This window comes from Heptranchias perlo, chromosome 3 (assembly GCF_035084215.1).
Source record: "Heptranchias perlo isolate sHepPer1 chromosome 3, sHepPer1.hap1, whole genome shotgun sequence".
Taxonomy (NCBI): domain Eukaryota; kingdom Metazoa; phylum Chordata; class Chondrichthyes; order Hexanchiformes; family Hexanchidae; genus Heptranchias; species Heptranchias perlo.
This window is the reverse complement of record NC_090327.1, coordinates 73,241,861-73,268,837: the sequence shown is the minus strand read 5'-3', so window position 1 is coordinate 73,268,837 and position 26,977 is coordinate 73,241,861. Positions and strand designations below refer to the sequence as shown.

At 43.4% G+C, this 26,977-nt stretch overlaps 1 long non-coding RNA gene across 1 annotated transcript in view; it reads left to right on the top strand.

Moving 5' to 3' along the window:
- LOC137306567 (uncharacterized) overlaps positions 1 to 24,284 on the top strand; it is a 48,147-nt gene extending 23,863 nt beyond the window's left edge. The window contains exon 3 of the long non-coding RNA XR_010958909.1: positions 23,145 to 24,284. This is a non-coding gene — a long non-coding RNA (uncharacterized lncRNA). The remainder of the gene's footprint in view (positions 1 to 23,144) is intronic.
- The last annotated feature ends 2,693 nt before the right edge of the window (positions 24,285 to 26,977 follow it).

The window sequence follows — 26,977 nt, the reverse complement described above, 5'->3', positions numbered from 1 at the left end:
TTAACTATTTGCTAGAAATACTAGGGGCGATTTTAACCAGTTTCTGCTGGGCGGGTGGGCAGTTAAAACCGGCCGGGTGACTCACCTCCCGACATCCTGCCTGGATCCTGCCATCTTCAATTTTAATCTGCTCTTCTGATCAGGTGGCAACGACACTTGCCTGAAACCGGCAGCGTCCTTATTTAAATGTGCAGATCTGGTCTGATGATGTAATCGGCCTTGATTGCAATTTTAACTGTGACCTGAGCGTGGAAACCATTGCGGCTTTCCCGCCAGGTGAAGAGAGTGGGAAGAGGATCAGAGACCAGAAGAGGTAATTTAAGGTCAGTTTCTTTACTTTCCTTGTGGGGCTAGGAGGAGCCTGGGAATTAAAATCGCTTGGGCCTCATGCTGCCAATGCCATGGAAGGTTTTGTCACTTGTCCCACCCTCGCCCAACCAAATCCCCCACAAAGTTAAAATTTCCCCATCTGTTACTAGCGGATAAAAAAGTATGGTTTGATGTTTCTCAAACTAAAAGATTGAAAGGTAGAATTCCATTGGTGTACAACAATTTGCATTTCTGTAACACCTTGAATGTAATGAATGGTCCCAAGGTGTTTCACATAGGAGAGTTGAAGCAGTGGGGGGCATTTACGAGAGTTGATCGAAGGCACAGTCAATAATGTCGGTTTTGAGGAGGCTTTTAAACATGGGGAGGAAAATAGGAAGGGGAAGAGATTTAGGAAGGGAGTTCTACAGAATGGGGCCAAGATAGCTGAAGGTTGTGGCACCAAGTGAGGTGTGCCAGAAGGGGAGGGTGTGGATTCAAAAGATGTAGGGTTGGAGGAAGTTGCAGAGGTTAGGGTGGGGCAAGTCTGTGGACAGATCTGTTGATGAAGATAAGGATTTTGAATTTGGTGTGTTAACAGACAGGGAGCCAGTGGAGGTCAGTGAGGATAGGGGTGACGGATGAGCAAGACTTAGTGTGGAACAGAATGTGGGCAGCAGAATTTTAAGCAAGTTAGAGGTTGTTTCGGGAGGAGTTTGATCATTACAAAGTTTTACAGGAAGCAATTAGCAATATATTTGAATTACTGAACAAGATATAGTCAATCTAAAGAAGAAAGGTTAGGACATTGAGATTTGATCAATATGCACCACACGTAATATTTGATTTTCAGAACTATGGGACATGCCTGGATTTGGTTTAATTGGCTCTTTTTATTAACTTATTGATCTCTACTGACAGCTGATTTTTGTCCTCCAAAAATGTCACTGCCCTTTCCTTTAACCTTTTAAACAACTGATGCTTAATTAAACCTTCTGATTGTTCAGGGTTTCCTAGCAACTTTACAGTGAATGGTAGATTTCAGTAATATCTTTGTTACGAATTAGACAGATCTTTTTTCCCCAAATTGTAACAATTTATTTCCATTCCCCTGGTACCTTCTTCTGTAATTGCCTGTCAAAAATATATTTAATATGTAAAACCTTGCCAAACTCAGTAGTTACAGTAGTTTTATAGAATTCTAACTTGCTCATAAAAACAACACGGTAACAACCACCCCTTCTGAGCTTTTCTTGCCTTGTCATGTTCATTGTGAGTGGTGTCTCCCATAATTAAGGCAAATTAAAGTTGTTTAAGAAATTCTTAACAAATTCTGGTGTAAGGATCCAATTTTAACTTGGTCAAATCGACGTTAACGAGGCAGTAATGGCCTCAAAATGGGGTTAATAGACTTACTGTCCCTTTAACACCGACTTCCTGGTCACTGCCATTTCTAAAGGGGCCTACCGCTGGGCGGCCAAAGCACCTGCCTGTTTCAGGCGGTAGGCCCTTTTAATACATAAATCGGGGTCCTATCACTTATATAGAACCTCGACTGCTATTTTTGGCTAGATCTGAGTGGAGTGTGTGCCAAGCACTCTCTGACCAGTTTTAATAGGGCAGTACAGCAGAAGAGGCCCCAAAAAGGTAAGTTTTAAATTATTTTTGTGGGGCCAGGAGCAGCAGGAGTGCTCCTTTGTGCTCCACAAAAATAATCTGGGCTGCTGCCGGCTTGGGTTCCCCAGTCCGTTATTATGATCCCCATCTCCCCCACAGGATTTATTTTGTTGCCAATTTGGCACACGCCACTCACCAGTTCTATGTAAATGAAGCCGGACCTCGAAATGGCTCCAATGTCTTCAGTCCTGATACGGCTGGGTGGACGATGTATTCCGCCAGTCAGCTGCCCAAAAATTAAAATCCCACCCAAAATATTTATTCAAAATTTTAGTCATTTTAGCTAACAAACTACAAGTTTTATCACTTTCAGAGGGATCAGCATTGTTACGGCCCTTTGTCGTTTCCTGGATAATTTTCTTTGAGATGACATATGAACAATTTGTTGTAATTTATTTTCAGTGCTCGAACTAAATGCACAGAGACATGGATGTGTTAATTTACACACTGGAGCACAAAGGTTGTATTACATTCCTAAGTTATCACAAGTTATGTAATCATTTAATATAATTAACGTAACAAAAGTATTTAAGACTAGCACTGATGGCACAGGGACAATTCAGATTTGAATCCAACCCAGACTTATTCATGAAAGTCTTTTATTTCTGCTGGCTCAGAGTCTTATATAATATTGGGCATATCATCCCTATACCTGGTAACCACAAAACCATGCATACTTCATAAATTAGCAATCTCACTCAAAGGTCATGAGCACGGCAGGTATGTAAAACCCAAGAACTGACTGCAGTAAGGGGTGCTAACAACTGGTTCACTAATGTCCTTTAGAGAAGGAAACCTAGGCATCAAATTAGGTCACGACAAAGGTATACCCAGCTCAGTTGACCCTGCAAAATCCTCCTCACTAACAAACATCTGGGGCCTGATGCCAAAGTTGGGAGAGCTGTCCCACAGACTAGCAGACTAATCAAGCAACAGCCTGACATAGTCATATTCACAGAATCATACTGATCAGCAGCAGCAGAATTGTCTTACACCTCAATCTGTAACCTCATGGCCTGGCATATCCATCAATCCTCCATCACCATCAAGCCAGATGACCAACCTTGGTTCAACGAGGAGTGTAGGAGAGCACGCCAGAAGCAGCACCAGTTTTAATTTCTTTGTTCTTCACGATAAAAACCCAAACTCTAAGTGAATGAGACAATTTGCCCATCTGGTATTTTTTTTTATTCGTTCATGGGATGTGGGCGTCGCTGGCAAGGCCAGCATTTGTTGCCCATCCCTAATTGCCCTTGAGAAGGTGGTGGTGAGCTGCCTTTTTGAATGCTGCAATCCGTGTGGTGAAGGTTCTCCCACATTATTATTGGCAAGGAGCTGCAACGATCAGCCTCTGTCAGAAAACTTTTGAACGGGAATGTAATTTGTATTATTTTTGCTGAAAACATTTGACCCTAAATTTCCTGCCGTAACTCAACTTCGTTGGAATCCCGAGAGATGGCATAAATGGCTGAAAACTGGGGACAGGGTGAGGGTGAAAGGAGAGGAGGACTTTGCAGTGCGTTGGAGATGAAAAGGTCAAGCTTTTGGGAGTGAGCCAGCTAAGGAAGCAAAGGATGAAAGATCTCGGAGGAGCTGGGAGTCAGATGGGTGAGGCAAGGGAAAATCTAGGGAAAGTACAGCGGGAAGGCTGGAGAGATCAGAGCACACTGAGGGATCATCAAAAGAAAAGAGCATGGAGATGTGTGGAAGTGGGCAAAAATGAAAATGTTAAAAAATATATATATATATATTTAAAAATATAAAAGAAAACTAAAAAGTTTGAAAAACTCAAATACTTATCTCGCAGAGCGGAAAAGCAAGATGATGGTCAGAATTGGCCTTTAGAAAATTGAAAATTGCTCCACCTGGTACCCAAAGGCTGCATCTGTAACTTGCCAGAGCCTGCTGCTATGACATTATTGTAGCTGTTTACATAGAAAAATCCCATTATAATGTGTACATCAGCAATTTCACGGTTAAATGTTGACATAAAAGCATGTCAAGAAATTGTGACCAAAGAAAATATTTTGTTGGACATGAAGTGTGTGCATACATGCTTTTTAATAAGATGTTAGTCAATTTCCTGTGGCATTGCACTTCAGGTTAAGCAAGGTTAGAGGGAGTTCTGCACTGATGGAGGTGCTTTCTTTTGGATGTGACGTTAAACCAAGGTCCTATCTTGTGAACATAAAAGAGCCCATGGCATTATTTAAAGAAGAGCAGGGGAGTTCTCCTGGTGTCCTGGCCTATATTTAACCCTCAATCAACATCAGCAAAAACTTATTATCTGGTCATTTATCTTATTGCTGTTTGTGGGACCTTGCAGTGTAAATTGGCTGCCTGTTTCCATACATTACATCAGTGACTACACTTCGAAAGTACTTCATTGGCTGTGAAGTGCTTTGGGACATCCCGAGGTCGTGAAAGACAATATACAATTACAAATTTTTCTTTCACTTTTTAATATAGAGCTTCCACGTCTGCCTCAACATTACTTTATACACACACACATACATTCAATTACCAATAGATGTCACAACTACAATGACCAATATCCAGGAAGATATGAAGTACATGCAAACAAAAGATATGCAAGTCTGCATCAAACAAATCTTAACAATTAAGAAAAATTATTTTGTTGCTTCAGAGGAATAACACTACTAATTATCCAACCAATTTAATCTCTTGATTAAAAGACGCACTCTGATTTTTAAGTAAATCAAACAAGCAATTCAAATTTTGCCATGGTCACCTACTGTGGCACTAAGCCATACAGACCAAGAAGGTTCCATTTTCATTCTCTGATCTGTGGTGAGTTATTTGATTTCAAGTGGGTAGTTGTGGTAACATTACAATTAGCCAAAATATCCCTGGACTAGTGAAAGGAAAAATTAGCCAAGGTTTCTACCACCATTCGTTATTTACTGATCCTTGCTGAAAAGTACATGGTCTGGGTGTCATGTGACTCAACTGTGATGCCCCATAGTTGAATAGCTCACCAACATTATCTAGGCATAATCGTGATGACTAGTCACTTGGGCAAGGCCCTGGAGGGCTGTCTGTTCCTGTAAAACTGTACCCAAGCATTAGTCAGTGCTTTCAGAAGAATAGAGAAATTAGGGAAATACAACCAAACAGCTTTTAAAGACGCAACTGTTAGACTCATGCATGTCTTAGCCATTATGTTCTGTGAAAACTGTTCATCCCACAGGTAATTTCTTACACTGTGTGAAATATGAATGCTCTGTAACAATATATCAATTTGTTTTCTTATTATTCAAATTTTGGTAGGACGCACATAATATCTCAGAAAAAAGGGCACAAGTGTAGATCTCACAAATCTCTTGATTTTGTCATTTAAATGTTTCAACCTTTGAGGACAATAGGAGTTTTTTTGGTTTGTATAGAAAACTCTGACGTCAGAACTTTTATTATTAGTTTGATACTCACAAAAACATTTTGTTATGTAGTCGACAACAAGTAGGGACAAGCAAAAAGGTTATCTGCCCAGTTTGCGCAATATAGAATTTGCTATGTGCGTCCTACCCAAATCAGAACAATCAGAAGACAAATTGATATTTTGTTAATTTGGCTTGAAGTTTAAGAAACCACCTGTGGATGAACAATTTAAACACAACAATGGATAAGACACAATCGAATTTGACAGTTAAGTGAGAGCTGTGATCGTAAACCGAGAGGAATTTCATCCGAGCAAACTATGTTATTATGCACTGTTCCTAGTGACCTTGTTCATAGAGTAAACAAGTTAGGTGAAAACCTGAACTCTGGAACACTTCTTTGAAATGAAATATTAAATTTATATTTAAATTGTACTGAAACATATATAAAGAATAACAATATGCCAATCTGGACTTCCAGAAGGCATTTGATAAAGTCCCACATAAGAGACTGTTAGCTAAGTTAGAAGCCCATGGAATCGAGGGAAAAGTACGGACTTGGTTAGGAAATTGGCTGAGTGAAAGGCGACAGGGAGTAGGGATAATGGGTAAGTATTCACATTGGCAGGATGTGACTAGTGGAGTCCCGCAGGGATCTGTCTTGGGGCCTCAATTATTCACAATATTTATTAACGACTTAGATGAAGGCATAGAAAGTCTCATATCTAAGTTTGCCAATGACACAAAGATTGGTAGCATTGTAAGCAGTGTCGATGAAAACATAAAATTACAAAGGGATATTGATAGATTAGGTGAATGGGCAAAACTGTGGCAAATGGAATTCAATGTAGACAAATGTGAGGTCATCCACTTTGGATCAAAAAAGGATAGAACAGGGTACTTTCTAAATGGTAAAAAGTTAAAAACAGTGGATGTCCAAAGGGACTTAGGGGTTCAGGAACATAGATCATTGAAGTGTCATGAACAGGTGCAGAAAATAATCAATAAGGCTAATGGAATGCTGGCCTTTATATCAAGAGGACTGGAGTACAGGGGGGCAGAAGTTATGCTGCAGCTATACAAAACCCTGGTTAGACTGCACCTGGAGTACTGTGAGCAGTTCTGGGCACCGCACCTTCGGAAGGACATATTGGCCTTGGAGGGAGTGCAGCGTAGGTTTACTAGAATGATACCCGGACTTCAAGGATTAAGTTACGAGGAGAGATTACACAAATTGGGGTTGTATTCTCTGGAGTTTCGAAGGTTAAGGGGTGATCTGATCGAAGTTTATAAGATATTAAGGGGAACGGATAGGGTGGATAGAGAGAAACTATTTCCGCTGGTTGGGGATTCTAGGAGTAGGGGGCACAGTCTAAAAATTAGAGCCAGACCTTTCAGGAGTGAGATTAGAAAACATTTCTACACACAAAGGGTTGTAGAAGTTTGGAACTCTCTTCCGCAAACGGCAATTGATACTAGCTCAATTGCTAAATTTAAATGTGAGATAGATAGCTTTTTGGCAACCAAAGATACTAAGGGATATGGGCCAAAGGCAGGTATATGGAGCTAGATCACAGATCAGCCATGATCTTATCAAATGGCAGAGCAGGCATGAGGGGCTGAATGGCCTACTCCTGTTCCTATGTTCCTAATATTTAATTGACATGCTTGCAAATTAAACATATACAAAAGTGTTAGTAAATGTGTGCAACATGCAAAGATATACAAATTTAAGAGCTCGTATAGACAGCTCTTAAAGAAAGCTTGGGTACAAAGTTGTTACATAAGTAGAAGTACACATTTGTATTTCTTAGGCATGTATCATACTTTCATGTGTCCTAAGTATTTGTGCAATATAGCAACGTATTAGTATTAAGGACAAAATAAGGCCAATTTTCCTCTGTCCTGCTCCAAAGTAGTGCCTGAGAAATGGGTGCAAAGTAGGGGTGCTAACCCTTTGCTCCCATTTTGCTCCTGAATAGCACTGCACCTGAACTTCCTCTGTGGCTTTTCTGGTGTCTGCGTCTGACTGTGCCGGAACATTTAAAATTACTTGCAAATGAATGTCAGAGAGCTTTGGACACAGATTTCTTCCAATTGCATCAGGTACAGATCAAGTGCAAACTGGCCCTATAAAAACCTGGTGCCACTGTTTACTGAGCTGCTGTTCTGGCACAATTTGCCTTAAAAGGACAGGCTGATATTGTTAGGATAGGCCTATATTTTTGACTTTTTGAATAAAAAGTGATTTTGCTGCTGCTGCACTTGTTATACTTAGTAATGGAGGCCATATCCAGCAGTGTGTAACCCCCCCGCCCCCTTTTGTGTTATGGCTTATTTGGAGGCAGACAAGCGAAACAACCATAAGCCCCCTTGACAGCTGCAGAAGTCACCTGCTGGACCTCTCCTGAGCCAATATCAACTCTTTCCCAACCACTCCCCTTGCTCCAATGCACCAATAAAATAAGAAATGTCACAGCCAACACCCCCTGCTCCCATTCCTGCACCATCATTTTTCATATTCACACTTGTTTTCCTAGTTTCTCCACCTACTGCTTGGCACCTTGGTGCTGCGCTCTTACCAGCTCCAAGGCAGACCACAGGGGCCACCCGGACTATTGCTTGGGATGCTGCTGCCATCCCAGCCACACTAACTCTTTCACAGGGGATGCAACCTTTAATTGAAGATGAAGAGCACTGACATGCAAATCATAGCTCTGGAAAGCATAAGTTAATTTCAACATTTATAGCAATTCATCAGAAACTGGAACAAGAAAAATTCTGCCAAGTTACCTTTAAAATTCAAAGATCTGGGCTTCTCATGGGACTTCCCCTTTGACCTGCCCCTTTAACATTGCTGCTGCCATTAAGACCTGAGCAACACCAGAACTTCCCCTCAATTCCTTTATAGCACCTCCACCAGAACTCGAAGTCCGTTGTCTTCATACGAATCATCGAAAGGTTACAGCATGGAAGGAGGCCATTTGGCCCATTGAGTTCGTGCCGGCTCTATGCAAGAGCAATCCAGCTAGCCCCACTCCCCCACCCTCTCCCTGTAGCCCTGCAATTTTTTTCCTTTCAAGTACCTACCCAGTTCCCTTTTGAAAGCTGTGATTGAATCTGCCTCCACCACCCCCTCTGGCAGTGCATTCCAGATCATAACCACTTGCTGTGTAAAAAAATGTTTCCTCATATCACCTTTGGTTCTTTTGCCAATCACCTTAAATCTATGTTCTCTGGTTCTCGACCTTTCCGCCAATGTGAACAGTTTCTCTCTATCTATTCTGTCTAGACCCTTCATGATTTTAAATACCTCTATCAAATCTCCTCTCAACCTTCTCTGTTCCAAGGAGAATAACCCCAGCTTCTCCAGTCTATCCACGTAACTGAAGGTCCCTCATCCGTGGAATCATTCTAGTAAATCTCTTCTGCACTCTCTCTAAGGCGTTCACAGCTTTCTTAAAGTGCGGTGCCCAAAACTGGACACAGTACTCCAGTTGTGGCTGAACCAGTGTTTTATAAAGATTCATCATGACTTCCTTGCTTTTGTACTCTGTGCCTCTATTTATAAAGCCCTGGGTCCCATGTGCTTTTTTAACGGCTTTCTCAACCTCCCCTGCCACCTTCAACGATTTGTGTAAGTATACCCCTAGATCTCTCTGTTCCTGCACCCCTTTAGAATTGTGTCCTTTAGTTCATATTGGTTCTCCTCATTCTTCCTATGAATTGTATCACCTCGCATTTTTCTGCGTTAAATTTCATCTGCTACAGGTTCGCCCATGCCATCAGCCTGAATATATCCTCTTGAAGTCTATCATTTTTCTCCTCACCGTTCACTACACTTCTAAGTTTTGTGTCATCTGTAAATTTGGAATTTGTACCCTGTACACCCAAGTCCAAGTCATTAAAAGCAGTGGTCCTAGTACTGACCCCTGGGGAACACCACTGTAAACATCCCTCCAGTCGGAAAAACAACCGTTCACCACTGCTCTCTGTTTCCTGTTACTTAGCCAATTCTGTATCCAGGCTGCTACTGCCCCTTTTATTCCATGGGCTTCAATTTTGATGACAAGCCTACCATACAGCACTTTATCAAACACCTTTTGAAAATCCATATGCACCGCATCAACTGCATTGCTCTCATATACCCTCTCTGTTACCTCATCAAAAAACTCTATCAGGTTAGTTAAACATGATTTGCCTTTAACAAATCCGTGCTGGCTTTCCCTAATCAATCCACACTCATCCAAGTGCCTGCTAATTCTGTCCCAGATTATAGTTTCTAAAAGTTTCCCCACCACTGAGGTTAAACTGACCAGCCAGTAATTGCTGGATTTATCCTTAAACCCTTTTTTGAACAAGTGTGTAACATTTGCAATTCTCCAGTCCTCTGGCGTCACCCCCATAGCTAAGGATGTTTGGAAGATTATGGCCAATACCTCCGTAATTTCCACCCTTACTTCCCTCAGCAACTTAGGATGCATCCCATCCTGACTGAGTGACTTATCTACTTTAAGTACAGCTAGCCTTTCTAGCACCTTCTCTTTATCAATTTTTAGCCCATCCAATATCTCAACTACATTTTCCTTTACTAAGACTGGTAGCATCTTCTTCCTCGGTAAAGACAGATGCAAAGTACTCATTTAGTACCTCGGCTATGCCTATGCCTCCATGAGTAGATCTCCTTTTTGGTCGCTAATCGGCCCCACCCCTTCTCTTACTACTTGTTTACATGCCTGTAGAAGACTTTTGGATTCCCTTTTATGTTGGCTGCCAGTCTATTCCCATACTCTCTCTTATTTCCTTTTTCACTTCCCCTCTGAACTTCCTATATTCAGCCTGGTTCTCACTTGTGCTATCAACCTGACATCTGTCATAAGCCCGTTTTTTTTTGCTCCATCTTACTTTCTCTTTTATCATCCAGGGAGCTCTGGCTTTAGTTGCCCTACCTTTCTCCCTCGTGGGAATGTACCTAGACTGTATCCAAACCATCTCCTCCTTAAAAGCCACCCATTGTTCAATTACACTTATGCCTGCCAATTTTTGATTCCAATTTACCTGGGCCAGATCTGTTCTCATCCCACTGAAGTTGACCCTCCTCCAATTGAGTATTTTTACTTTAGAGTGGTCCATGTCCTTTTCCATGGCTATTCTAAACCTTATAATACTATGATCGCTGTTCCCTAAATGTTCCCCCACTGACACTTGCTCCACTTGGCCCACCTCATTCTCCAAAACCAAATCCAGCAATGCCTCCTTCCTCATAAGTGCACACGGCCCTGTAAAACTAATGTGTTAATAACGTGTATAAGCTGAGATGTAAATCCATCAGAGCAATGGACACTGGATCTTGGAGATTGCGGGAGCTGTAAATGCAGGTCAAGTCCCAGCAAAGGGTTAATATCTGTGAGTAATCTGTTAAAGGATTGGTCCCTTGTTCAAAGAGACTAGAGGGTGTTTTGTTCCAAAGTATAAAGTGTCACACGATCCTACCATCTCGGAGTCTCCTTTCTCCTATAAACGGTAGTCCTCAAAGAATTTGTATTTCAAACATTTTTATATTCACGCAGCCCAAAACAACACCACGTAATACATTCAATTTAACAATACCTAAAACACTCTCCAACTTCTAGCCTCTTTCAGCCTTCCCACTTCGCTTGAACCTCACCCTTTTAGTCTCATCTGGTTGGGGAAAGTCTCCACCCACTTAAGTTGCAAATTACCTTTAAAGGCAAGGTTTCTTAAAGGGCCATACTCTCACTATGGGATCAGGGCTCTCATCAGCTTGCTACAAAAAGTTTTATTAAGAAGTTACAATATAAGTAGCAAAGATGTTAAAATACAAGTGTACAATTATGACATACTAAATAAGACGTTTAGAAACAACCTGGCAAAGCTTATCACCGACAAGGTTCCGAGGTGCACTCTCGAAACTCGAAGGTCCTTGATATTACTTGAGCTGTCCAGCCTCGCTCCGAGAAACAGTCTAACAAATACAATTTACATCTCAGCTAATATACGTTATTAACACATCAGTACACTCCTGTGGCTTCTCTGTCTCATGGAGCTGTCATTTGTTTCAATCCCTGAACATTCCAGATATCACACAAGATCTGACATTATCGGGCCTCCCTGATAATGGAGACAGGCTCTCTCATTACTCAAGGGTGCATTATCTACACAAGGTTACCAAAAGCCTGTTGATGCTAATAACAGAGAACAATAGGCCTTGTTCAGAGGCAAAGCCAGTATAATGCTTTTCTTACATTACCCTTCTGTTGAGCCTACAAGGGAATTCCTTTATGCTCACATTCCCGTCCCATCCTTAGTTCATGGCTCGGTAACGCAATACATCTATTTGCATATTCATCTTTTTATACATTGAGAATACTACACAAAGCAATATGATAGCAATTACAATAAGGACAAACTGGGTAAGAATTAAAACCAGTGACAGAATTCTAGTCCAAGGATGCTGTCCTATGTTATATACTGCTTCCCACCATTTATGCAACCCTAGCTGTCTTATATCCCTTTCTATGGCTGCATTTCATTGTTGTAGGTCAATTAGGTGGCACGCTGATGTGACCTTCCGATCAAGTATAGTTTTACGATTCAGTGACAGTGGTTGAATCGGATGTCCATGCTATATAACCACCTTCTGGGCTTCCTCCCTTAAACTGATTTCCACCTGAATTTCTGTAGCATTATGAACATTCACTGGGATCAAGACTGAAACCACAAGCCGGGGCACTGCTCTGGGTGGCATTTTTTTAATTTTTTTTATTCGTTCATGGGATGTGGGCGTCGCTGGCAAGGCCGGCATTTATTGCCCATCCCTAATTGCCCTTGACAAGGTGGTGGTGAGCCGCCTTCTTGAACCGCTGCAGTCCGTGTGGTGACGGTTCTCCCACAGTGCTGTTAGGAAGGGAGTTCCAGGATTTTGACCCAGCGACAATGAAGGAACGGCGATATATTTCCAAGTCGGGATTATATCGCCGTTCCTTCATCACACTGTCACATCCATGTGTCTTTGATTAGAGTACAGCCAGATAAATCTGGTGGCACCCACGTTTCACCATCCTTTGTCAATACCTTTGGATAGTTAACCAATTCCTTATGTATGTCACCTTTGAGGATGCCTACGGACTCCACCTTGGAGACCTCTGATTGGGTGGAAGGCGTGCGGAATTGCAATAGTCAAAGAAAAACCTTTTCCTTCTTTCCACCCTTCACAGGAGTGTTTCATAGATCCCAGGCGTCTAACATTATGATTTCCTCCATCACCAGTCCATTTATCTAGCTGTTCATCAGTTATAAAAGGGATACGATTGTTCTCAATATCTTCCAATCCCTTTTGTGCCTGTGACAGCATAAACGAGCTGTACTTACAACATGTGATCCCTTTGGAGATCTGAGTCTTAGATGTCATCGTGTCACTTATTATTTCATTAATTTTCTCCTGAGTCTGCCAAAAGTTGTCAACCATCTCCTTCAAAGACACAAAAACTTGTTGCTGTTCATCTAATGACCCTTTCACTACCCCATTCTCCCCTTTCATAATACCCTTTAATTGCTTTCACATGGCTTCATCGTGTTCCTGCATGCTTTCTATATCTATCCTGGTCCTAGCGGCCGTCCCTGCTGTAGCCCCTATATCCAGTCAGCCACTTCCCGTTTTCCACTCTGTCTAATGGGGGGTATGGTGTTGTTCCTTGGGACTGCCTCTACATCTCGACCTGAATTTCTCTCCATAAATTGTCCAGGTTTCTCAGACAACATCTGTTGCTAGAGCCTCTCATAAGTTTCATTACACAAACCTGATAGCAAAGCAATCTTTGAAAAATTAATCAGAACAGGGAAGATTTCAAATCTCACAACATTATATTGTGTCTGATATGTTTTGAAAAGCAATAAACCATTGCTGGGATCTTTGTCTGCAACCGGGCACCCGGTAGAGGCCGAATGGGTGGTTGCATCTGACGACTCCAAATTCTTCATTACTTTGAAGCAGAGGGACCAAGATGACATCTTACTGTCCCATGAACTGGGCAAGCACCCATAGCAGTCATCATGTCACTTCCAAACCAGAGGGAAATTGAGAGAGCTAGTTTTTTTTTATTCGTTCATGGGATGTGGGCGTCACTGGAAAGGCCAGCATTTATTGCCCATCCCTAATTGACCTTGAGAAGGTGGTGGTGAGCCGCCTTCTTGAACCATTGCAGTCTGTGCGGTGAAGGTTCTCCCACAGTGCTGTTAGGTAGGGAGTTCCAGGATTTTGACCCAGCGACGTTGAAGGAACATCGATAAATTTCCTAGTTGGAATGGTGTATGACTTGGAGGGAAACATGCAGGTGTTGTTGTTCCATGTGCCTGCTGCCCTTGTCCTTCTAGGCGATAGAGGTCGCACCCATAGCAGTCATCATGTCACTTCCAAACCAGAGGGAAATTGAGAGAGCTAGTTTTTTTAAATTCCTTCATGGGATGTGGGAGGTGCTGTCGAAGAAGCCTTGGCGAGTTGCTGCAGTGCATCCTGTGGATGGTACACACTGCAGCCACGGTGCGCCGGTGGTGAAGGGAGTGAATGTTTAGGGTGGTGAATGGGGTGCCAATCAAGCAGGCTGCTTTGTCCTGGATGGTGTCGAGATTCTTGAGTGTTGTTGGAGCTGCACTCATCCAGGCAAGTGGAGAGTATTCCATCACACTCCTGACTTGTGCCATGTAGATGGTGGGAAGGCTTTGGAGAGTCAGGAGGTGAGTCACTCGCCGCAGAATACCCAGCCTCTGACCTGCTCTTTTAGCCACAGTATTTATATGGCTGGTCCAGTTAAGTTTCTGGTCAATAGTGACCCCCCAGGATGTTGATGGTGGGGGAATTCGGCGATGGTAATGCCGTTGAATGTCAAGGGGAGGTGGTTAGACTCTCTCTTGTTGGAGATGGTCATTGCCTGGCACTTGTCTGGCGCGAATGTTACTTGCCATTTATCAGCCCAAGCCTGGATGTTGTCCAGGTCTTGCTGCATGCGGGCACAGACTGCTTATTTATCTGAGGAAGTGCAAGTGGAACTGAACACTGTGCAATCATCAGCGAACATTCCCATTTCTGACCTTATTTATTTATTTTTTTATTCGTTCACGGGATGTGGACGTCACTGGCGAGGCCAGCATTTATTGCCCATCCCTAATTGCCCTTGAGAAGGTGGTGGTGAGCCGCCTTCTTGAACCGCTGTAGTCTGTCTGGTGAAGGTTCTCCCACAGTGCTGTTAGGAAGGGAGTTCCAGGATTTTGACCCAGCGACAATGAAGGAACGGCGATATATTTCCAAGTCGGGATGGTGTGTGAATTGGAGGGGAACATGCAGGTGGTGTTATTCCCATGTGGCTGCTGCTCTTGTCCTTCTAGATGGTAGAGGTCGCGGGTTTGGGAGGTGCTGTCGAAGAAGCCTTGGCGAGTTGCTGCAGTGCATCCTGTGGATGGTGCACACTGCAGCCACAGTGCGCCGGTGGTGAAGGGAGTGAATGTTTAGGGTGGTGGATGGGGTGCCAATCAAGCGGGCTGCTTTATCTTGGATGGTGTCGAGCTTCTTGAGTGTTGTTGGAGCTGCACTCATCCAAGCAAGTGGAGAGTATTCCATCACACTCCTGACTTGTGCCATGTAGATGGTGGAAAGGCTTTGGGGAGTCAGGAGGTGAATCACTCGCCGCAGAATACCCAGCCTCTGACCTGCTCTCGTAGCCACAGTATTTATATGGCTGGTCCAGTTAAGTTTCTGGTCAATGCTGTCCCCCAGGATGTTGATGGTGGGGGATTCGGCGATGGTAATGCCGTTGAATGTCAGGGGGAGGTGGTTAGACTCTCTCCTGTTGGAGATGGTCATTGCCTGGCACTTATCTGGCGCGAATGTTACTTGCCACTTATGAGCCCAAGCCTGGATGTTGTCCAGGTCTTGCTGCATGCGGGCTCGGACTGCTTCATTATTTGAGGGATTGCGAACATCCCCATTTCTGACCTTATGATGGAGGGAAGGTCATTGATGAAGCAGCTGAAGATGGTTGGGCTTAGGACACTGCCCTGAGGAACTCCTGCAGCAATGTCCTGGGGCTGAGATGATTGGCCTCCAACAACCACTTCCATCTTCCTTTGTGCTAGGTATGACTCCAGCCACTGGAGAGTTTTCCCCCTGATTCCCATTGACTTCAATTTTACTAGGGCTCCTTGGTGCCACACTCGGTCAAATGCTGCCTTGATGTCAAGGGCAGTCACTCTCACCTCACCTCTGGAATTCAGCTCTTTTGTCCATGTTTGGACCAAGGCTGTAATGAGGTCTGGAGTCGAGTGGTCCTGGCGGAACCCAAACTGAGCATCGTTGAGCAGGTTATTGGTGAGTAAGTGCCGCTTGATAGCATTGTCGATGACACTTTCCATCACTTTGCTGATGATTGAGAGTAGACTGATGGGGCGGTAATTGGCCGGATTGGATTTGTCCTTTTTTTGTGGACAGGACATACCTGGGCAATTTTCCACATTGTTGGGTAGATGCCAGTGTTGTAGCTGTACTGGAACAGCTAGAGGCGCAGCTAGTTCTGGAGCACAAGTCTTCAGCACTACAGCCAGGATGTTGTCGGGGCCCATAGTCTTTGCTGTATCCAGTGCACTCAGCCGTTTCTTGATATCACGTGGAGTGAATGGAATTGGCCGAAGTCTGGCTTCCGTATTGGTGGGGATATCGGGAGGAGGCTGAGATGGATCATCCACTCGGCACTTCTGGCTGAAGATGGTTGCAAACGCTTCAGCCTTGTCTTTTGCACTCACGTGCTGGACTCCGCCATCATTGAGGATGGGGATGTTTGCAGAGCCTCCTCTTCCCGTTAGTTGTTTAACTGTCCACCACCATTCACGACTGGATGTGGCAGGACTGCAGAGCTTTGATCTGATCCGTTGGTTGAGGAATCGCTTTGCTCTGTCTATAGCATGTTGCTTCCACTGTATGCGTGCATGTGGTCCTGAATTGTAGCTTCACCAGGTTGGCACCTCATTTTTAGGTACGCCTGGTGCTGCTCCTGGCATGCTCTTCTACACTCCTCATTGAACCAGGATTGATCCCCTGGCTTGTTGGTAATGGTAGAGTGAGGAATATGCCGGGCCATGAGGTTACAGATTGTGCTGGAATACAATTCTGCTGCTGCTGATGGCCCACAGCGCCTCATTGATGCTCAGTTTTGAGCTGCTAGATCTGTTCTGAATCTATCCCATTTAGCACGGTGGTAGTGCCACACAACACGTTGGATGTTGTCCTCAGTGCGAAGACGGGACTTCATCTCCACGAGGACTGTGCGGTGGTCACTCCTACCAATACTGTCGTGGACAGATGCATTTGCCTACAGGTAGATTGGTGAGGACGAGGTGAAGTCAGTTTTTCACTCGTGTTGGTTCGCTCACCACCTGCCGCAGGCCCAGTCTGGCAGCTATGTCCTTCAGGACTCGGCCAGCTCGGTCAGTAGGGGTGCTACCGAGCCATTCTTGGTGATGGACATTGAAGTCCCCCACCCAGAGTACATTTTGTGCCCTTGCTACCCTCAGTGCTTCCTCCAAGTGGTGCTCAACATGGAGGAGGACTGATTCATCAGCTGAGGGAGGACAGTAGGTGGTAATCAGCAGGAGGTTTCCTTGCCCATGTTTGATAGAGGGAAGGTCATTGATGAAGCAGCTGAAGTTGGTTGGGTCTTGGAAACTGCCCTGAGGAACTCCTGCAGCAATGTCCTGGGGCTGAGATGATTGTCCTCCAACAACCACTACCATCTTCCTTTGTGTTAGGTATGACACCTTCTCTGCCTTATCTCCCAAGGTTTCTCTCTCTCACTTTTGGAGCTAGCAGCCAGCAGCCTGTTTGAAATTAACCCTGTCTCTCTCACACACAGATGTACATAGGATGGCTGAATTTGGAATTTCCAAGTCTTTCTCTTTGTCTTTGTGTTTTTAAGGTCAGAATTTTCGAACTCCCCTCATCATCCCATGTTAAATTTAAAAGCTCATCGGACTCATAATCTAGGAATGTCCAAGTGGAGGCAGTCTCGTTCGCCTCAACTTGCTCATCGTCATCGTCCATAAGCCATAAAAGGATTAAAGAAACGATGGAATGTATCCTTCCGATATCCTGTCCCTGCCACCTCTTTATCTGTTAATGTACCCATCCATCCCTTTTATCAGTGTGAATCTTGTACACATTACTACTCAATCTGTCTATTATCGAGAAGGGTCCTTCGAATCTCTTTGCCCACTTTCCTGTGACCCTGTTCAGTTTCACCATCACCATGTCCCCCATTTCAAGACCCTTAATATAAAGGTCAAACTTGTGCCGGCACTTATTATTGTGGCCAGTGGGATAGGGTTGAACTTAGGTACATCTGTCTTAAATGAGCTCCAAACCGCTCCATAGACGTGTCCATGTTCACACTCTCGTGTTGAGGTCCGGAGAGGGCGCTGCCTATCAAAGCTCTGGCAATCGCATTCGGCGTCCAGTCATGACCTTGAACGGAGTGTGCCCCGTCTCCCAGGCGGGGGTTACCCCGAATTACCATCAATATGAACAGCAATACAACATGCCAAGTCTTACCAGCCTCTCTCACTGCCTTGATAACTTGTTGCTTAAGGGTACGATTCATAGCTCGACCATCCCAGTTGCCTGAGGGTTATATGGAATGTAAAGTTTTTGCCTGATTCCTAGGAGGCTTTGTGTCTTCTTCATGACCTGACCAATGAAATGAGTCCCTTCATCGGACTCAATTGTATTTGGCAGTCTCCAGCGAATGAAAACATGCTCAATAAGTACCTTTGCAGTTTGGAAGCAGTGGCTCATCTCACAGGGATAGCCTCAACCCATTTAGAAAAGCACTCAATTATGGCCAAGACCCATTGGTTACCCTTCTGAGTCCTCTGAAACGGGCTCATGTAATCAATCTGCAAATTTCTCCAAGGGCCATCAGATGCTAGGACATGGCTAGGAGGCATTTTAACTCTGGGCTCGGGGTCATACGAGGCTCCACCTGCTGGTGAAAAGTGCGAACGTCCTTGAATCCGAGTGTCAACACTGATTTGCAACGCTGCTTTCAGGTGAGCACTGAGGCCGGATGAAGGAAGCACCAGGTGCGAGTCAATCGCAGATCACAAAACCCGCTCCCAATTTCCGGCCCTATCCAATTTAATGCCCATTGAAACTGTACAGTGACTGCTCGTTCCACTCAGAAAGCTGTGACTCAGTGGATGAAAATGCTGGAAGCTCAAAAGGTGTCAGGCCAACTTCTTAAAAAAAACTAGTACAGCAGGTAATTAACTTCAGCAATGCAGAAGTAAGAGTTAATTACTTCTTGCTTGTCAAAACGTTAAGGGTGGGGTAGGAGACAATCACAATAGCAGGTCTCAGACTTGCAGTAACCAAATTAAAAAACAGTGCTTTGTAAATATTTGAATGGAGTTAAAACAAACCAAGCATCTTTAATTTAAACTGTATAAAGCAATAGCAGTTTTTAGCTGTAACCCAATTAAAACAGAGTGCTTTGAAGAAGTTCAAATCGATTTACAACCAGACACCATCCTGCAACTATAACTTGTAATTCTTTAAAGCTGCATTTTTATCTTTTTTTGTAAGTGAGAGGGATTTAGGATGAGAGGGTTGTCCTATGATGAGGGATTGAGTAGAATGCTAGGACATGACTAGGAGGCGTTTTAACTCTGGGCCAGGGGGTCATACGAGGCTCCCCCTGCTGGTGAAAAGCTCTCTGGAGTTTAGAAGACTGAGAGGCGATCTAATTGAAACATATAAGATTGTGAGGGGGCTTGACAGGGTAGAGGCTGAGGGGTTGTTTCCTGTGGCTGGAGAGTCCAGAACTATGGGGCATAGTCTCTGGATAAGGGGTTGGCCATTTAGGACTGAGATGAGGAGGAATGTCTTCACACAGAGGGTTGTGAATCTGTGGAATTCTCTCCCCCAAGTTGTTGAGTATATTCAAGGCTGAGATAGATAGATTTTTGGACTCCAGGGGAATCAAAGGATATAGGGATCGGGCAGGAAAGTGGAGTTGAGGTTGAAGATCAGCCATGATCATATTGAATGGTGGAGCAGGCTAGAGGAGCCGTATGGCCTACTCCTGCTCCTATTTCTTATGTAAAAAAAACTCTGTACTTTTAACAGTTGCATAATGTATATTTCAGTTGAAATAAATCCACACCAGCATCTTTAACTTAAAATGTAAAGCACAATGTTTTTCCAAAACTCTCCAGTGGCTGGAGTCATACCTAGCACAAAGGAAGATGGGATTGGTTGTTGGAGGCCGATCATCTCAGCCCCAGGACATTGCTGCAGGAGTTCCTCAGGGCAGTGTCCTAGGCCCAACCATCTTCAGCTGCTTCATCAATGACCTTCCCTCCATCATAAGGTCAGATATGGGGATGTTCGCTGATGATTGCACAGTGTTCAGTTCCATTCGCAACCCCTCAAATAATGAAGCAGTCCAAGCCCGCATGCAGCAAGACCTGGACAACATCCAGGTTTGGGCTCATAAGTGGCAAGTAACATTTGCGCCAGATAAGTGCCAGGCAATGACCATCTCCAACAAGAGAGAGTCTAACCACCTCCCCTTGACATTCAACGGCATTACCATCGCCGAATCACGCACCATCAACATCCTGGGGGTCACCATTGACCAGAAACGTAACTGGACCAGCCATATAAATACTGTGGCTATGAGAGCAGGTCAGAGGCTGGGTATTCTGCGGCGAGTGACTCACCTCCTGACTCCCCAAAGCCTTTCCACCATCTACAAGGCACAAGATGGAATACTCTCCACTTGCTTGGATGAGTGCAGCTCCAACAACACTCAAGAAGCTCGACACCATCCAAGATAAAGCAGCCCGCTTGATTGGCACCCCATCCACCACCCTAAACATTCACTCCCTTCACCACTGGCGCACTATGGCTGCAGTGTGTACCATCCACAGGATGCACTGCAGCAACTCGCCAAGGCTTCTTTGACAGCACCTCCCAAACCCGCGACGTCTACCACCTAGAAGGACAAGAGCAGCAGGCACATGGGAACAACACCACCTGCACGTTCCCCTCCAATTCACACACCATCCCGACTTGGAAATATATCGCCGTTCCTTCATTGTCGCTGGGTCAAAATCCTGGAACTCCCTTCCTAACAGCACTTCGGGAGAACCGTCACCACACGGACTGCAGCGGTTTAAGAAGGTGGCTCACCACCACCTTCTCAAGGGCAATTAGGGATGGGCAATAAATGCCGGCCTTGCCAGCGACGCCCACATCCCACGAACGAATAAAAAAAAACTCCCATATTCTGGGGACACAATCTTAAATTGAAATGAACATACTCAACAACCATATTCACACTTTCAGGTACCTTAAAAATATCGATTCCTGAATAGGTTATGAACTCAGAAAGTGCCAAATTTTACATGATAATCCCAAGCTACACATCTAGGACTATTCACATAATTTGCATTACTAACTGTCTGTAGTGGCCATCCACAGAAAACCAGGTTCATAATTTGATAATTTAATCAAACACTCAATCTGTCAATTACTCCAAATCAGTTCAAAACCAAAAACAGAAGGACTCAATATCTCAAAAATAATACACGTGTGTATACATAAATAGAGAAATCAATTAACAAACTTAATACACCATATGCTTATAGAAAAGATATTGATTAAAATGCTTAAAGTACTACCAACATCAAAGAAAAGACTCCAGAGGGTTAAACTGCTTTTAGCTCTGTGAAAAGAAGAGGGTGGAGCTGACACCGAAAACAAACATCACACACACTTTTTTTAAGAGAGACTTTCAAACAAAAGTAATGCTGTAGCTTGTTAAACATTTGTAGCATTCGGAATGTTAAGCCATCAGCAGATTTCCACACATTCACAAACACTTTCACACAGACTGAAATTCCAGCAGCCTTTCCCTTTTAAAATGAAAACAGAAAATGCTGGAAACACGAACAGGTCAGGTACCACCTGTGGTATTCTGAAATAAAAACAGAAAATGCTGGAAATACTCAGTAAGTCACGCAGCATCTGTGGTATTCTGCTTTTGCCTTTCTTCCTCACAACAATTTTAATTCATGCTGTGAGCTTTTAACTTCTTTCTCTTTTTCCTAACCCTTTTGTTACATCTGAAGTGTCCAACCCAGGATTTTTATGCAACTCTTTCACAGCCTTTGCTGTGAAAGAACTGATATTAACCTCTCCTCCTCCTCTGGGCTTTATCTTTCAGCATTTTATTGTCAATCTGAACTGCTTGCAATTCGTCCCTTAATCTTCCCATCTCCCAAAGCTGAAACTGCGGTACTCCTGCTTTCCAATCATTACCCTTGATCTTTTTCTTCTTAGTTAACGCCTTCATTTTATCCTCAACCTTACACAATGTCTGACAGTTTTTAACTAATAATGCACAAGTTCCTAGTTTCTCCTGAATATATTTCTTTGTTTTATTCACCAGAGTTTTACTGACTTTCCTTCCATCTTTCCGCAACTATCAATCTCATCTGCCATAATTAAACACGCTCCCTTTTTTAAAAAAAACCCTTTTTTTCACAATATCCTGTGTCCATGCGAGGATATAATCTCTCGCCACGTTAAACAACTCACCACAAGTATCATGAGTCCGTGCGAGGATATAACCTCTTGCCACGTTAAACAACTCACCACGAGAATCGTGAGTCCATGCAAGGGTATAATCTCTCGCCACATTAAACAACTCACCACGGTACTGCCCCTGAACTATTACACAGGTCTCTCACAACCCAAAACTTGTAATCCCAACTTTGCCCGTTAACAGGTACAATAACCCAAACACTTATACTTCATACAAAACTGCACCTCCTGGCCCTTGTGTGCCAAAATATGAATAATCTTTTAAATGATCAGTTCCTTGCACAAGGAGACTAGAGGGTGTTTTGTTCCAAAGTATAAAGGTTTTATTAAGAAGTTACAATATAAGTAGCAAAAATATTAAAATACAAGCATACAATTATAACATACATAAGACACTTAGATACAGCCTGGCAAAGCTTATCATCAACAAGGTTCTGAGGTGCACTCTCAAATCTCGAAGGTCCTTGATATTACTTGAGCTGTCCAGCCTCGCTCTGAGAAACGTTCTAACAAATCCGATTTACGTCTCAGCTTATATACGTTATTAACACATTAGTTTTACAGGGCCGTGTGCACTCATGAGGCCTCCCATCAATCCTTCTCTCTGTCTCATGGAGCTGTCATTTGTTTCACTCCCTGAACATTCCAGATATCACACAATATCTGACATCATTGGACCTCCCTGATAATGGAGACAGGCTCTCTCATTACTCAAGGGTGCATTACCTACACAAAATTACCAAAAGCCTGTTGATGCTAATGACAGAGAACAGTAGGCCTTGTTCAGAGGAAAAACCAGTATAATGCTTTTCCTAACAAGATTAGCAATATTAATGAGAAAGTTTGTATAATGCTTTTCTTACAATATCCCAAGGGTACTTCCAGAACACTGCAACATAACAACTTACCTGAAGAACTGAGTCTTTCCAGGAGCACTGGAAACATGTAAAATGCTTGCCAATGCCACATTAGTCACAGACACGATGAGCCGTATGGCCTCCTCTGTGTCATAAATTTCTGTAATTCTATGATTAGTGTTACCATTCTAAATTCCTTGTAGTTACTCTGTTCTTTTTGTGTTTCTGCAGGATCTCCTCAGCCTTCCAGAGCCAGCCCCTGTTAAATATCAACACACCTAGCACCCTACCACTGCAATCAACCTACCCATCTATCAGCTCAGAGACATCCATCCCAGTATGTTTAGATAGACAGCAGAAGGACAATAGAGCTGGTGAGTCACTGAGCATGGATGGACAGGAGCAGGAGCACATATAAGGAAGAGGAACAGGAAGCCCACACTGGAGGGCAATGTCACCTCCCTCCCTAGCTGATGAGGGCAGAGAATCAGATTTCAATGGCCCAGCTTTTAAGAGAAGGATGCTTTCTGAGTCTGACAGGTTGTTGGGTTATTTGGTGGAGCTCTCCAGAAGCTTCCACCACATGGTGGATAGTGTGGAGGAGTGGGGTGCTTTCTCTTGTAAGAAATGAAACAGGAATAAGGGTAATAACAACATAAGTGGGCCTAAGAAGAGTGACCTGATAGGGGTTTTTAAAGGGTAGATGTGGAAAAGATGTTTCCACTTGTAGGGGAGGCCAAAACTACTATAAGATAGTCACTAATAAATACAATAAGGAATTCAGGAGAAACTTCTTTACCCAGAGAGTCGTGAGAATGTGGAACTCGCTATCACAAGGAGTGGTTGAGGCGAATAGATGAATTTAAAGGGAAGTTGGATGAACACATGAGGGAGAAAGGAATAGAAGGATATGTTGATAGGGTTAGATGAAGTAAGATGGGAGGAGGGTCGTGTGGAGCATAAAAACCGGCATAGACTTTTTGGGCCAAAAGGCCTGTTTCTATACTGTAAAATTCTATGTACTGTGATTCTATGTAAATATCAGTAATCCTACAGATTTGATCCAAACCTGGTGACTAACTCTGTGTGAGAACTGAATGCCTCCCTTTTAGCAGAAGAGGGTTATTTGTAGCTAAACAGAAAGTAATTCTGATGCAACATTTAAAAAAAATTCTTGACAATTTTTCTCCCTCTCCTGTGATATTTATTGTACTTGCACATTGTTAGTTAAACACTAGAGGGCCCTCTGATGCGAGTAAGCATATTGTAGCAATTACACTCTAGAGTCTCCTCTTGTTACCAAATGTTATATCTTTGAACGAATATTCCAAAGAGTCTGAAATAAAAGCAGCCACTACATTACCACATCAACCTAAGTGTTTATTCACACATAACATCCTGAAGGTGCTGATTCCTTATTGGGTGCAGTTCTACAAATACCTCCCTTATCTTGCCCAAATGGCTATTGTATGCATGTGAATCTTAATAGTGAGTGCTGGCAGGCTAATCGATCACAGAGACTGACACATCTCAGTGCAATCCTGACCTCACTCTGTGTCCACATCACTCTGAGGCCAACTGTAGCATCCCTACTGCTTCCTCAGCTGTGATCAGCATAGACTGGGGTTTGAGTCAGACATCTTCCCACTCTATACAACTCAGCTACTCACTGGATAAACTTGCTGAACCATCATGGGTGCGTAAAATGCTTTAAAATCAGTTTTGGGATCATCAACTTAAAGAGTGTGATTGATATCTATCCCAAACATAAATTTATTAATTAAATCTTTATACCAGTTTGTATGATTATGTTAAATTTGTCTCTTTGACCATCACTGAATATTTAAATGACAACAAGAATATGTTTATTTAATGTAAAAAATTATTTGCAGTGATCCACTCTGCTTAGCATGACAGATTTGAATACAGTTTTAAACGAATAAAATGAAGGCAGTATTGTGAATTCAAAGGAGATTTACTCTACTTAATGAAATGTTATCTGGATTGTGCAGGCAATTCCTTGGTGGTAATCGATACCTTTCCACTGTACAGTAGGATATAACCAAGATGGGCCAGTGTGTTGAGTTAAAGCAGATGGCACCTGCTATGTTCAATCACTATTTTTTGGCAGTCATGCTAATTTCTGCAGCATACTACTGCCACTCACAAAGTGCTTGTTCTCGAGACAAAACAGAAATAGTAATGAAAAGAATCACATCATCAATTAAAAAAATTGTTTTTCTCATTGGCAACAAGTCATGCAAAAGAAAAAAAAGGAAAAGAAAATCTGAGCCCCGATTTTTCCTGGGAGCGTGGGGCAAGTGTGGGGCAGTAATGTGAGTCCTGAGCATCGTTTATATATACCAGGCCCAACTCCCGCCTGAACTCGACATCAATTAGGTCAGGCTGGCAGGTTTGAGTCGGGCAAGCGTGGCAGGAGCTGGGGACCTAATGGGAACAGTCCCAAGTGGTCTAGTAAGTGGTGATGGGGGTTAGGCGATTGCGGTCGGGGGAAGGGAAGTCCGGGGTCCTAGGTTTCCTCTTGGGGCCCGGAGGAGCACTCCCACTCTTGCTGGTCCGCCAGGAAAGCATTAAAAAAATGCCTTTATCTTTTTGGCTCTCTGTTCAGTTTGCTGCTCCTTTTCACCCAGTGCTCCTGGCGAGGCTGGCATTTGTCGCCGAATGCTTCTGCCAAGGGGTAAAATACAATTGGGGTCTGAATGATGTCTTCAGATCCTGACTTTTGAATTTCAATGAGGTCCTCGTCTACCTGCTGCGGGGGCCTCGCTGGCTGTCCAGAACATGCCTGTTAAAATGGCACACAGCACGAGGCCAGTGAGGATCAGGTGAGTGGGTTATTGCAAGCATTTTAACCCCCCGTTCTCTTCGGGCATGTAGGGGTTAAATCGGGGCTCTGTTGTCTCGTCATAATCCCTGACTGCATTAACAGTCATTGGTAATATCTGACACTTGGCACCTATACTGTCTAACGCTGTAACAGGGAGACCAAGAATCAATTGACATGGAAGTGGTTGTCAACACACAAATTTATACCAATCTTTGCATAAAAACCAAGTGCTATTAAATTTTCAATCACTTTGAAAGCTAGCATTGTAAGAATGTTGTAATTCCATGATTAATTCTTCCTGAGAATCAGCTACGTGTAATCTGCAATAAAAGTGCTTGAGAAACAAATTTATAATTTTAACTATAAAGAAAATGATCTTGTCACTGACCCTTAATATAAAATGATTTTATAAATTTGGTTAATACGATAAATAGCATAAAGTAAAACCAATTCTGAGCCAGTTCGAGGGGGAAAAACATCCTCTGCGGAAACTTACTGTTTAAAATGTTATGAACTGTGACCACAACCTTGCATCGTGTGGTCTGGTTGTATACTCTGAATTTGAGAGGCAATCAATTCACCCCAGAACCTGCTGGTCCAGGGAGATTGCTTCAATCACAAAGCACTGACTGACTCAAACCACACTGCTGAAAAACATCAGGGGAGATATTTTCCTGTGTGTGTAAAGTTTAATGAAAGAATAGATGTTACTAAATTAGGAAGAAAAAGCAGTTTTATGATTTTCTTTTATTATTACCATTAGTTTCAGTTTTGTTCCACAGCCCAAAGTGGGTGTAATGAAAATAGAGTGTGGCCTATATGTTACCTTGCCTGTCCTTATGAAGTGACTGAACTTTTTCTGGCACCTGTCTGCAGTGCTGGGGGTGAGAGAGGTGGCACTCAATGCCACTGCCACCTGCCTCCACATGGCACATTTTTCTGCAGTTTCCTCCCACGGTCACGCAGCAGTCTTTCTCTCTTTTGCCCTCATTTCATTCAGAAGCACCTGAAGACTGATCTCTAAAGCAAACAATTTCATCATGTTTCCCATGAACTACCAGAAACAAAGGGATAGGGCTCTGTGCAGATTGCAGGCTTCTTCCAAGTCCAGGGCATCATTGACTGTACATACATTGCCCTGCTGGCTCCTTCCGTGACCCCGCTGCCTTCATGAATTGCAACGATGTCCACTCCATTAATGTGCAACTGGTGTGCG